Source organism: Gorilla gorilla, chromosome 7, assembly GCF_029281585.2.
Source record: "Gorilla gorilla gorilla isolate KB3781 chromosome 7, NHGRI_mGorGor1-v2.1_pri, whole genome shotgun sequence".
Classification (NCBI taxonomy): Eukaryota; Metazoa; Chordata; class Mammalia; order Primates; family Hominidae; genus Gorilla; species Gorilla gorilla.
Window position 1 is genome coordinate 21,789,730 of NC_073231.2, and position 14,544 is coordinate 21,804,273.

Sequence of the window (14,544 nt, forward strand, 5' to 3'; positions counted from 1 at the left end):
ACTTATGCAACAATGTGAAAAAATGTGAAAAACATCTAGTCATAGCTATATCAACCACAGATGTGCTATTTGCCCTCAAGGGGGCACGATGTATTTCACACCAGAGATTCAAGAAACGGACTCTTGACATCGTTCCCAGAACGTGGTGCCTTTGGATAGAGAAGTATTCATTCTGTGTTTTCTTTTTTCCGTAGAATGAGTTCTTTCCAGGGCTATGACAGTGTTGGGTTTGGAAGCTCCCCAGGTGTTCATCCAACAAAGCCTTGTAGTTTTTTTGTTTTTTGTTTTTGTTTTTTGGCAAAGTCTTGGCCTGTCGCCTAGGTTGGCGTGCAGTGGCACGATCTCAGCTCACTGCAACCTCTACCTCCCATGTTCAAGCAATTCTAGTGCCTCAGCCTCCCGAGTAGCTGACACTACAGGTATCTGCCGCCACACCTGGCTAATTTTTGTATCTTAAGTAGAGACTGGCTTTCGGTATGTTGGCCAGGCTGGTCTCTACGTCTTGGCCTCAAGTGATCCGTCCACCTTGGCCTCTCAAAGTCCTGAGATTTCAGGCGTGAGCCTCCTCGCCCAGCCAAGCCTTGTAGTTTTAACCAATATTTTTGGCTTTCTGGAAGCGTGACCACATTTATCCGAATGTAATCTTCTGACTGCTTCATCTTTTCCTACTAAATTGTGAAATGTTCTTGACACTCACCTACAAAAGAAGGCCAACAGAGAGAGCAATTAATGAAGAGGAAGGAGATCTAATGAACTTTAGAGCTCTAGGAAGTAAAATGCCCAAGTACAGAAAAACGCCATATACATTTGTTTTTCCCAAAGTGCTGGGAATGTCACAGTTGCTTACTAAATACTTGAATGAATTGATGTATCTGGCTTTATTCATCTGTGATTTTGGTAAATGATTAAAACACAATATGAAGAAAAGAACATTCATGGCACCCAAATATAATTTGGCATCTCTCTAGGATTGGAGGATGCAGAAATCCATCTCTTCTTACTGATTTTTCACGGTGGTGTTTTAGCAAGGATGCTGCCTCAGTTTCTTAGCCTGTAAAACAAGATGGTCTCTAAGGACCCACTCAACTATGAATTTGGGATTTGGGAATTTGTTTAAAGCAATATTTCAGTAAGTTAATGTGTTGTAACCTGCAGTGATTTCATATGGATTTTTATGTAGATCTCCTTATGATTTTGATGACAATATGGTATTCCATCAATGTTATGTAGCATTGTCTTCTTACCTAGTTCCCAGCCTGTGGCTGTTTGAGTTTTTACTATCATAAATAGTGCATTTATAAACATTATTATATAAATAACTTGATCTCATGGTTCATATGTGTAACACAGAGAAAGCATTCAATTTACTCAATAAGGATAAATGTCTTATCGTATATGTTTCCTGCAATGAGAATAAAGACAAAGAATGTTGTGGAACAGAGAAGCCAGAGGCTGAGGCACAGCTAGATTTGCATCTTCCGTTTATCACTAACCAGCAAAGTGGTGTGTGATCAGTAATTTCCCTAGAACCCAGTTTCCTGATCTGGAATGTGAATATATTGTTGCTTATTTGTTTATTTAATTGATTACTTCTTTATAATCTGGGATCTGTGTCCTTCTTCCCTCCTGAAAGAATAAACCCCTTGAGGGCAAATAACACATCTGTGGGTTATCATCAGATTCCTAGCACCTAGAACAATGTCTGACACATACCAGAGCTCAGGAAGTATGTTTTGGCTTCCACGGGGGTTTAGGCCGCATGTCAGAAGTCAGTTCTTATTCATTCATTCAGTATTTAAAGATAATTACTGAGTACTGAGGTGTACACTGCATGTATTGGGAGGTGGGTCCGCTAGGCAAACAAAGTATTAATGTATTTCATATCTGTGGTGCTGTGTCACCTGGATCCATCCTCATTGTCTCAGAGCCTGATATGGTTTGGCTGTTTCCCCTCCAAAATCTCATCTTGAATCATAGCTCCTGTAATTCCCACATGTTGTGGGAGGGGCCCAGTGGGAGATAATTGAATCATAAGGGCAGTTCCCCCATACTATTCTCATGGTAGTTAATAAGTCTCACGAGATCACATGGTTTCCTAAGGGGAAACCCGTTTCTCTTGGTGCTCATTCTCTCTTGCCAGCTGCCACGTAAGACATCCCTTGCTCTTCCACCAGGATTGTGAGACGTCCCCAGCCACGTGGAACTGTGAATCCATTAAACTTCTTTCCTTTATACATTACTCAGTCTCAGGTACGTCTTTATTAGCAATGTGAGAACAGACTAATACAGAACCTATTGTTACTTGACCTCATAGAGCCATTAGTCCATTGACTCTCCCTTCTCCCTCTTTATCCACATTGCACCTTTATGTCTTTACTTCTCTCTCTCTTTTAAAATTTTATTTTTCCATAAGTTATTGAGGTACAGGTGGCATTTGGTTACATACGTTCTTTAGCGTGAGCCGTGAGATCCTGGTGCTCCCGTCGTCACCTGAGCAGTATACACTGCACCATATTTGCATATTTGTTATCTTTTATCCCTCACCACACCAAACTCTTCCCCCCAAGTCCCTAAAGTCGATTGTATCATTCTTATGCCTTTGCGTCCTCACAGCTTAGCTCCCACATATCAGTGAGAACATATGATGTTTGGTTTTCTATTCCTGAGTTACTTTACTTAGAATAATAGTCCCAATTCTGGGCTCTGTCATTTCTACTGAACTCTTGAATATGTCCTAAGTTCCTTTGCTCTCTGTTCTTCCTTCATTTCCACTTGGAAACTTGTGACCCTAAATGACCCTGTTCATCTACTTTCTCTTGTCTGCACATGGACCCTGAGGACTGCTGGAAGGAGCTGTACAGCTGGCCATGTGGCCGTGGCTGCCAGTAGATGTGACCACCTCACGTTTGCTTGGCAAAATCAATACATTTCTCTAGAAAGGTCACTTTTTCTCTCTTCTTAAACCTCTCATCTTCATCTCTCTGACTTTCAGCTAATGAAGTTATCCCCTAACTTATTAAGAAATTGGAGCTCTAATCACCTTAAGTTTCTCTGATCATACGTCCTCCTTCCCTGCTCTACCAGTGACAGGGGAATAAGGATGAGGATTTTCCCTCCTAAGGCCAAAGCACTATCTGTGCCCTGGATCTCGTCTCTACCCACTTTCTCAGGAACTTCAACACATCACTTACTGCCTCTTCATTCTGGATCATCACCATCTCCTTGAAAAGGATTTATAGGTCCTTTTCATCAGTATTCACCAAATTAAGAAATTCTGCCTTGACCCCCATGCACCCTGCAGCCATCTTCCTCTCTCATAACCTTCACACCCAATTCCCTGGGAGGAGTCTCTGTCCTCATTGTATTCACTTTTTTTCTTTTTCCTATTGATTCTTCAATAACTCTACCTGACTCCTGGCCCCATTACTCCACATGCATTTTGTCACCGAGGTCAACAAGGGCACTAAATCCAGAGTTCGCTTTTCCATGCCTTGAGATTTCCTGCACCAACTCCATTTAGCCGAGTGAAGCATCGTGTCTTGGCCTCTGCAGTCCTGTGTCCTTCTGGTTTTCTCTCTGTCTCACAGCCCTTCTGGAGTCCTCTTCACCAGCTCTGAATCCTCCACTCTTCCAGACACTGAATGTTGGTTCTGTACTCTCCTCTCTACATGCTGGCGAATGCCCTCGATTTGTCCTATATTACGTTAAATGTTTCTTCTGAGCTCCAGACTGAGCTACCTAGCTGCCTGCTCACAATATCTGCTTGGATCTTTCATGAGCTTTTATTTACGCTGAACCATCTATCCTAGCAACAGGGGAGGCCAAGATGGGAGGATCACTTGAGGCCAGGACTTTGAGACCAGCCTGAGCAACACAGCAAGACCCCCATCTCTAAAAAAAATTGTTTTAAATTACAGGTGTGGTGGTACACGCCTGTAGTTGCAGCTACTCAGGATGCTGTGGTGAGAAGATCACTTGAGCCCAGGAGTTTGAGGCTGTAGTGAACTATGATCTGTGACTGCGCTCCAGCCTGGGCAACAGAGCAAGACCCCATCTCTAAAAAAAACAAAAAACAAAAAAAACCCTAAAAATTAGCCAGGCATAGTGGTGCACCCCTGTAGTCCCAGCTACTTGGGAGGCTGAGGTGATAAGATAGTTTGGGCGCAGGAGCTCAAGACTGCAGTTAGCTATGATTGTGCCACTGCTCTCCAGCCTGGGAGACAGAGCAAGGCCCATCTCTAAAGAAATAATAAACAAACTGAGCTCATGATCTTTCTCCACACCTGGTCATCCTCCTGTGTCCTTCAGTTCAGAGAATGGCACTAATTCCATCCAGTTGCTCTTGACCAGAGGCCCGGGAATCACTTGAAAACCACTTTCCTTATTCACACCCGCATCCAACCAATGATGCTACTATCTAAGCATTTCTTGAGTTGTCCCACTTCTTCCTATCACAACAGCAGTGACTGTAGTCTCTAACCTTAGAGGGTGTCTGTTTATTCCCTGATGTTTTCCTCACACCCAGCACAGCCTCCAGCATGCCACAGGTCCTCCATATGTATTTCTATGAATGAATGGTGCCAGAGGCACCGAGCCTGCAGGGGATCTAAAGTCAGGCCCCTGAGATCATGTGACCTGAGACTCTGGGAGCAAGCTCAAAGAACTTTAGACCTGAAAGGGACCTTCTGATTGTTAAGCTTATACTCCCGTTTTTGTTTTTTTTTTTCCTCTTTCCAACTTTTAGGTTGAGCGTGTATATGTGCAGGTTTGTTAAGTGGGTAAATTGCATGTCACGAGGGTTTGGTGTAGATTATTTCATTATCCAGGTAATAAGCTTAGTACCCGATAGGTAGTTTCTCAGTCCTTACCCTCTTCCCACCCTCCACCTTCAAGTGGGCCCCTGTGTCTATAATTCCTGTCTTTGTGTCCAGGTGTACTGAATGGTTAGCTCCCCTTTAAAAGTGAGAGCATGTGGTATTTGGTCTTCAGTTCCTGTGTTGGTTTACTTAGGATAATGACCTCCAGCTGCATCGATGTTGCTGCAAAGGACATGATTTCGTTCTTTTTTATGGTTGTGTAGTATTCCATGGTGTGTATGTACCACATTTTCTTTATCCAGTCTACTATTGATGGGCATCTAGGTTGATTCCTTGTCTTTGCTATTGTGACTAGTACTGCATGAACATAGGAATTCTTGTGCCTTTGTGGTAGAACTACCTATATTCTTTTGGATATATACTTGGTAATGGGATTGCTGGCCCACATGGTAGCTCTAAGTGAGAAATATCCAAACTGCTTTGTACAGTGGCTGAACAAATCCACATTCCCACCTGCAGTGTGTAAACATTCCCTTTCCTCCACGACCTTGATGGCATCTGTTATTTTTGGCTTTGGTTAATATCCGTTCTGACTAGTGTGAGAGGGTATCTCATTGTGGTTTTGGTTTGGATTTCTTTAATGATTAGTATGTTGGGCATATTGGCCATGTGTATGTCTTCGAGGAAGCCCCACTTTTTGACAGATAAGGGAACTGAGAGTCATAGAGGAGATGTGGCTGGTCAGAGGGACAAGCTGGCAAGTGGCTGCATGGGTCCCAGAACTTGGGAGCCCTAGTTCCTGAGGCAGAGCGGCTGCCCCACTTCAGAGCTCTGTGGTATGCGTGTTGAGATAAATTCAGATCACAGTACACTCTCGGTCTGATGGAGGTAGCTTCAGGCAAGAGAGAGTAATCATTAAATTTTTTTTTAAAGCTGTAGACTAAACTAATCTGATTTCTAAAGATTCGAAACAGAAATGAAAAGCAGATACCCAGAATGAGGCATCGATTTTTCTTGGTGGAATAGCTTTGCGTGGAAAGTGGTTGAAATTCCACATTGATTTAGGGTAGCTCTTTGGACGCCAGAGTGTGAAAACCTGACACTGGGCTATTTGGAAAGGAAAGCTCTGTTGGAAGAGCGTAACTGAGGGATGCTCTTGGAGTTCTGGTCTACTCTGCGATGCTTGTTTGCAAAACCCTGTCATGAGAAGGTCCACTAGATGGCAGGTTTCAGCTGTGCTACAACTGTCTTCCTATCACCAGTAAATGAAGAAACATTCCAAATGAGAACTGAGTGGATACAATACGTGCCCACTTATACCTATGGTCCTTTCAGCCTTTCAGGCTACGTAGTGGTCACAGTTTCAAGTTGTATTTTAAACAGTATAGAATTCATTTTACAAACAAATTTTATTTTATTTTTATTTATTTATTTTTGGAGACAGAGTCTTCTTTCTTGCCCAGCCTGGAGTGCAGTGGCACGATCTCAGCTCACTGCAACCTCTGCCTCCTGGGTTCAGTCGACTCTCATGCCTCAGCCTCTCAAGTAGCTGAGGTTACAGGCGTGTGCCACCAAGCCTGGCTAATTTTTTGTATTTTTAGTAGAGACGGGGTTTGGCACGTTGGCCAGGCTTGTCTTGAACTCTTGACCTCAAGTGATCCACCCACCACCTGGGCCTTCCTAAGTGCTGGGATTACAAGCATGAGCCACTGCGCCCAGCCCAACAAACGCATTTTTTAAAAAGGGAGTAGACATTTGTAAGTGTATGTACCCACACAGGGACAAATTTTTTCATGCCCCTGTCCCCTGCTGGGTCTTTCAGGAGCAGTGGCCCCCTTGAACAGTGTAGTTGATCCCTTCGAGGCTAATAGAAACATGCTGATGACTGTATTTTCAGGTGCTGAAATTGATTCAGGTTTTACCTCCAGACTCAGTCCATCCCAGATCCCATAAACATATCCTGTCTTTGAGATCGGAAATAGCAAAGGTACTGTTTCTTACAACAGTAATTATCATTTGTCGAACACTCTGTTTCTTGACTCCTCTGCCCTGTTCCTTTCTTCCAACTGTTTTGTTATAAGCATCTACTATGTTTATGGTCCCTGCTAGGCAGATGATGGAGATAAGATTGTGAGCAAAATAGATAAAATCTCTATATCCCATAGATCTTTTAATCTTAGGGAAGACAATTAAATAAGCAATCTTAATAAAATATTAAAGTCTGTTAGCAAGTGCCTTGCTAACAGAAGTATGGTGTCAAGGAGGAGGAAACTCAAGCTCATATTTGAAAGTTCCCTGGGTAAGGAAGGGCATAGAAGGATATAAGGAAATTCCAGAAAGACAGAAGTGTTTGAAGGAAGTACCTACAAGTGGGAAAGAGTATAAAACTTGGAGCATGGAGGGCAGGTGGGTAAGATGTGGCGGTCAGAGGCGAGGGAGTGGGAAGGAGGTTAGGAGGAGAGATGATGATGGGAGATGAGGCAGACCATGGAGGGCCTTGTTGGCCACATTAAGAAATTTAGAGTGCTGGAGAGGATGTGGAGAAATAGGAACACTTTTACACTGTTGGTGGGACTGTAAACTAGTTTAACCATTGTGGAAGTCAGTGTGGCGATTCCTCAGGGATCTAGAACTAGAAATACCATTTGACCCAGCCATCCCATTACTGGGATGTATATACCCAAAGAATCATAAATCATGCTGCTATAAAGACACATGCACACGTATGTTTATAGCGGCACTATTCACAATAGCAAAGACTTGGAACCAACCTAAATGTCCAACAGCGATAGACTGGATTAAGAAAATGTGGCACATATACACCATGGAATACTATGCAGCCATAAAAAAGGATGAGTTCATGTCCTTTGTAGGGACATGGATGAAACTGGAAACCATCATTCTCAGCAAACTATCGCAAGGACAAAAAAACAAACACTGCATGTTCTCACTCATAGGTAGGAATTGAACAATGAGAACGCATGGACACAGGAAGGGGAACATCACACACTGGGGACTGTTGTGGTGTAGGGGGAAGGGGGGAGGGATAGCATTAGGAGATATACCTAATGCTAAATGACAAGTTAATGGGTGCAGCATACCAGCATGGCACATGTATACATATGTAACAAACCTGCACGTCATGCACATGTACTCTAAAACTTAAAGTATAATAATAATAAAATTAAAAAATTTAGAGTAAAATTTAGGGCAATTATGAGTCTAGGATTTAAAGCCTTTCTAAATATGTATACAAAGAAAATGCATGGCTGGGCATGGTGGCTCACGCCTGTAATTCCAGCACTTTGGGAGGCTGAGGCAGGTGGATCACTTGAGCTCAGGAGTTGGAGACCAGCTTGGGCAACATGGCAAGACCCCATCTCTACGAAAAAAGATACAAAAATTAGCAGAGCATGGTGGCGTGTGCCTATAGTCCTAGCTACCTGGGAGGCTGAGGTAGGAGGATTGCTTGACCCTGGGAGGTGGAGGCTGCAGTGAGCTGAGATCATGCCACTGCACTCCAGCTTGAGCAACACAGTGAGACTCTGTCTCAGAAAGAATGAAAGAAGGGAGAGAGAGAGACAGGGAGAGGGAAGGAAGGAGGGAGAGAGACAGAAAGAAAATGCTGAGTAATGTAAACCACATTGTGAGGGTTAGCACTCCTCCTTGCCTTCAGAAGAAAGACAATGTCTCTTCCTGTGTCAGTTGCCTCCATTCTTCCTCCCCGTGCCCCATACCCGTTTCACTCAAACTGGGGTCTTTAGATGTGTTCTTGGATATCATGCTTCTTTGCAATAATTTTTTAAATTTTTTCTTTCATTTTGTTGATAATATTAAAAAATTTACATAAGAATATTCTGGATTATCTGAATAACCCCTGCTGGGAGATCAACATGACCCATTTGCATCTTCTCTGCACACATTTTGTTTCTTGAATCTCATCATAACACACTTCCAGGGTGTAAAGCCAGAGAATTCTTGGCACCACGCTGAGCCAGGGAAGAAAATGAGAAGAAACTGAGAATAAGTGGGTCTGGACGAAGGCTTAAATATAACCAATCAGTGCTGGTAGGAACAAGGAGATGTTGGAGATTTCAGCTATGTTGTCAGCAACATCACAGCAGTAAAAACAAGATAGGCTGCTGTGGTAATAAGCCCTGGTCCTGCTCCCTAGGAAATAAGAGTCCAGGCATTGTCTTTCAGGATGTTTTTCTGGTATCTGGTCGGATGTTAGCATTTTTTCAGTCAAAAACTGGGAGTTGGGAGGAGTGCGTGGGGCACAGGAGATCTCTTTGATGGCTGGCTCCTCGGAAAACAATAAATAGCTTTTAGAGAGAAGGGAGGGCATCGGGCTTTTCATTTGGCCACAGTTGGCAACAGCTTACTCCACCCACAGACAACACAAAGGGAGGGTGGGCCGATGGAGCAGAGAGTGGGCTCCCAGCCAGGCTCATCATGTCATCCAGCATCTGGAGGGAGAGTCTGGAAGACATTTTAAAAGAAAAGGAGAAATATCTTAAGTGGTTATCAACAGAAGAATCCCACCATTGAGAAAGAATCTGCACAGACTTTGGTAAATGTTGTGGACAGTACTCTGGTGTTATGCTGAGGAAGGTATTTTTTTTCAAATAATTTATATTTTTGGAAAATACACAGAACGTACAATTTACCATATTAACCATTTTTAAGGAGATAGTTCAGTACACTTAAGTGCATTCATATCATCATGTGAGTGTCTTTTGTATGCGAACTCACTTTCCTCCAAAGCTCGTTTTATTTTATTTTCTGAGCAGAGCAAATGAAGATGAGGCGGCTCTCACTTTGCCTCCATTCTTACCTGGAGCATGGGTCCAATTGGGGTCTAATTTGCAGTGGCCAGTCAAAAGGAAACGCCACCCCCAAACTCAAATACTTGCCTTCAAATGGTCTTCCACCCCAGAAATGACAAATACATGACCTAACCAATGCTGAAGGTAGAGCGTTCTCTTTCCAGACTCACTGGCACCAGCTGCAGGCCCTCCCGTATTTCCCCAGAGATGGGTGGGTGGAGGCAGCAGGATACAAGACTTCCCCCAGTGTACTCAATGTTCTGAGAGCGTTCAGGTTGCAGAAAAACACAGCTATGTTCCGTTCAGGACATGGGTGGGGGCAGGTAATAATAGAACGAGGCTTATTGTGCTGTTCTCAGGATAGAATGAGGTCATGCGTGTAAAGCTCTTGGCACACATAGTAAGCCACCTAAATATCGGTGAGCTATTTCTGTTCACCATACTGTACCCAAAGGAGTTAAATCATAAGAAACAGCCAGTTTTTCGTTGTTTTTTTTTTTTTTTTTGAGACGGAGTCTTGTTCTGTCACCCAGGCTGGAGTGCAGTGGCGCAATCTGGGCTCACTGCAACCTCCACCTCCCAGGTTCAAGCAATTCTCCTGCCTCAGGTTCCTGAGTAGCTGGGATTACAGGCGCATGCCACCATGCCCTGCTAATTTTTGTATTTTGATTGGAAATGGGGTTTCGTCATGTTGGCCAGGCTGGTCTCAAACTCCTGACCTCAAGTGATCCACCTGCCTTGGCCTGGGAGTTTCGTTTTAAGAAACGTTTTAGACGTGTGTCTCAATCCCCTACAAACTCTTTTTGTCCATAGCACTGTGGAGGGCTCACTGATGCTCATATTAATGGTCCCAAGGTTCTCTACATCACCCATTGCTCGTCTAGTCATTACGGTGGGGGAAATTGGTTGAAGCACATTCTATAGTTTTGGGGAAAACGTCTTCTGCTAACTCTTATTTAAAAATAATGTTTCTACCTACACCGAATATGTATTTAAAAAAGCAAAAAAAAAAAGTTTCTTTCAACAAAACATTTCATTTCTTGAGCATTTCTGGTAAGTCTAGGATTGATTATCCCAGATGTGTTGCACAGAATTAAAATACAGTAAGAAAATGACAATACAGTCAAACTAGTGCACCAAACCAAAGACACTATGTAGGAATATCACCAACTATGTTAGATGATAATTTTGGGGCATCTTGCAAGATGGAGCATTGTTTATAGTACCAATGATTGCATGTATTTTATGAGTGAAATCTTGCTTTAACAAATATGTATACATGTGGGTGACGTCTGGGATTTAACGCTCAAACGTAAACACTGGTGTGTTAGTAGCATGATTTTTGACCAAGTATTTGAGTATGGAAGATGTAAATAAAACAGCTTTGAAAGATATGTCGAAGGAGGGAGCAAGAAAAGAGGAATAAAGGATAAGATGTAAAATGGGAAATTTTATGTCCACTAGTCTATAATTGTGTAGAATGGCACATTTATAAAAAAGCAAAACGAAGATGTCAGAGGTTTGCCTCCAGTGTCCAGGCTTGGCTGCCTTGGCAGCTCCATCCCACCCACACAGCCGGCTGCAGGTGGGCAGCTGCTAAGTTGCTGCCCTGGGGAGTCTGCCCAGAACCTTCTCTTGTCACTTCCCGTCCTGCATTCCCAACTTGTCCACTCTGTCCTGGGGCCTCAGGGGCCTGTCTCCTGCCTTGCTTGGTGCCTTCCTGCTCAAAGACTTTGCTTGGATTGCCTTTGGGAGTACATCCTGATTTGCCCCTGGTCTCTGCCTTTCAGACCACATCCTACTGTCCAAAGCACTCCTCTCTCTCCATCCCACTGCCTAGAACCCAAATGAGATCTGGTGTCTCACTTACATTGGAGCAGAGGTCAGAAAGCACCAGCTCACCTTTCCCTGTAACAGCACTGTTCTTTGTGAACTTGACTTCATAGCTGGGAAAAGGTAGGGGGTTGGGGGCCCTGTGAGTCAACTAACATTGATACAAGTGAATCAATGTTGAACGTGCCCTCATGCGTTTATTTACCCAGGTGGCTCGTGCAGTGGCACAATATATCACATCACCTGGTAGGCATCCTGGGGAAGGAGGCAGAGGGAGGCACTGTCCCATACAAGAGCCGGAGGGGTGACCAGAGCGAGTGTGTCACAGCCTTCAGTTAAGTGTTGGTCTGCTGAGGAGAGTGCACGCTAAATAGCATTAACGTTTGCTTAATGTATATATAAAGGCAGTCTACTAAGTCAGAATGCATATGAGGGGGGAGAAAAAGACAGAAATAGTCCCAACGACAAGCAGCTTAAGAACTAGTGAGATAAAAGACAAACCAGATACAAGGACAGAGCAACAGAAGACAGTGTGTGGTCAAGTGTGAGTGTGGAGCGGCTGATAGGAAGGAGAGAAGGCAGCTGTGAGCAGGCGTTGGTGAGGCAAATGGAATCATCGAGTAAGTGATGACCTAATTGTAGGAGACCAGGCCTTGAAGATAAGATAGAGACTTGTACAAAGCAGAGCCAAGGAGGGGCCAGGCACGGCAGCTCATGCCTGTAATCCCAGCACTTTGGCAGGCTGAGGCAGGAGGATCACTTGAGCCCGGGAGTTTGAGACCAGCCTGAGCAAAATAGTGAGACCCCATCTCTTAAAAACAAACAAAAAGTTTTAGCTGGATATAGTGGTACACCCTGTGGTCCTGGCTAATTGGGAGGCTGGGGTGGGTGGTTGAGGCTGCAGTGAGCCATGGTCACACTGCTGCACTCCAGCCCGGGTGACGGAGCAAGACTCTGTTTCAAATAGTGATAATAAAATAAGAGCCAGCTGGGCACAGTGGCTCATTCCTGTAATGCCACCACTTTGGGTGGCTGAGGCTGGTGGATCACCTGAGGTTGGGAATTCAAGACGAGCCTGGACAACATGATGAAACCCTATGTTTACTAAAAATACGAAATTCAGCCAGGTGTGGTAGTGGGCACCTGTAGTCCCAGTTACTTGGGAGGCGCAGGTTGCAGTGAGCTGAGATTGCGCCACTGCACTCCAGCCTGGGTGACAGAGCGAGACTCTGGAAAAAAAAAAAAAAATTACCTGGGTGTGGTGGCGTGCACCTGTAATCCTAGCTACTCAGGAGGCTGAAGCAGGAGAATCGCTTGAACCTGGGAGGTGGAGGTTGCAGTGAGCCGAGATCACGCCACTGCACTCCAGCCTGGGTGACAGAGTGAGACTCTGTAAAAAAAAATAATAATAATAAGAGCCAAAGAGAACAGCATCAAACCTCCCCCAAAAGATTGTGATATGCAGCCAGGTTGGAGAACCACTGATGTGGCTTGAACCCTACATTTTAAAAAGTGACTAGATTGAGCCACAGAGCCTAAGAGACTTGCTCATGTTGCACAGCTTTTAGTAAAGTAAACTCAAATCAAGCCATATTCCCAAGATCTCTGTAGTCTCTACACCAAGAAAACAGTTTGTTTATTTAGGTTTCTGACGTTATTCAGAAGATTTACCATCAAAGTGGCATTATTATGAGCGATTACCTTGAAAACGTTGGCAGGAGGGAGATTTGGTGGATTTCCCCGCAGTGAATTCACTGTGCTGGGTGCGAATGGGTCCAGGCCCCATGGCTGTTGCATTCACTATTCTGACTTGGCCATAATACACTCACTGTGCCTGCACGCCTGCCCATTAGTAATTCACAGCTTGTTCTCCTAGCAAGGGTGGCAGAGGCTTGCTCCTTTGTCCTCTGTCCTCACTCATCTTCCAGGGCTGATTCTTCCCAAGTATGTGGCTGTGAGCGTTCAGCTGAGCAGAGCTGGGGCATGTTTTTCTGATGTTACCCACAGAGAAGTGCTGATGAGCTTCTCCTACATGGTAAGATTAGAATTGCCAGATTTATAGTAAGGGTTGGGCATCCCTAATCCATAAATCAAGAATCCGAAATGCTACAAAATCTGAAACTTTTTGAGCACTATGACATTCAAAGGAAATGCTCACTGGAGCATTTCAGATTTCAGATTTTCAAATTAGGGATGCTTAACTAGTAAGTATGATGCAGATACTCCAAAATCTGAGAAAAATCTGAAGTCCAAACCCCTCTGGTTCCAAGCATTTTGGATAAGGGATTCTCAACCTGTAGTGTGAGTAACCCATATACATCTGAGTTATATGGTCACAAAGTTTGAAAGATGACCTTGTCAAATTTACATGAGAAGGGCCAGGCGTGGTGGCTCACACCTGTAATCCAAGCACTTTGGGAGGCGAAGGTGGCGGGATCCCTTGAGCTCGGGAGTTCAAGAGCAGCCTGGCCAGTATGGTGAAACCCGTCACTACTAAACACACAAAAATTAGCCGGGCCTGGTGGCGCATGCCTGTAGTCCCAGCTACTCAGGAGGCTGAGGCGGGAGAGTCCCTTGAACCCAGGAGGCAGAGGTTGCAGTGAGCCTAGATCACGCCACTGCACTCCAGCCTGGGGGACAGTGAGATTCCGTCTCAAAAAAAATTACACGAGAATGATGATTTCGTTGTTATTTCCATGCATTTCTCTACATGGTGAGTGCCTATCTGGAAAGTAATCATCTGTAAATTTCCTCCAAGTCATTCATTTGGTTAGGACTTACTTACGTATTTAAAACAGTCAACTCATGTTTCTTTTCCAGTACGCAGTGGGAAGCATGCCAGACTCTCTTTTCTCAGGAGTCCCCAGGGATTTCATTCCCAGCTCTGCCTCTAGCTGGCCTTGTAACCTTGGATGAGTCAGTTCGTCTCTGTAAAGTGAGACATCCAACCAGATGATCTTTAAGGTCCCTCTCAGTTCTGAAAGTACTCTTGGCACTTGTACTTAACTCACATTGGATAAAAAAGGGGGGCAAAAAGTAAGGACTCTTAGATAAGTCATTCAACC

General features: G+C 44.1%; 1 protein-coding gene and 1 long non-coding RNA gene across 2 annotated transcripts in view; one reads left to right on the top strand and one right to left on the bottom strand.

The window, feature by feature from the left end:
• PDGFRL (platelet derived growth factor receptor like) overlaps positions 1-14,544 on the top strand; it is a 66,955-nt gene that overhangs the window by 20,377 nt on the left and 32,034 nt on the right. The window lies entirely within an intron of this gene.
• Positions 6,237-13,383, bottom strand: LOC129524182 (uncharacterized). The gene is made up of 3 exons (XR_008667897.2): positions 13,181-13,383; positions 12,732-12,869; positions 6,237-9,299 (listed from the first exon to the last, which is right to left on the bottom strand). It is a non-coding gene; the product is annotated as an uncharacterized lncRNA (long non-coding RNA).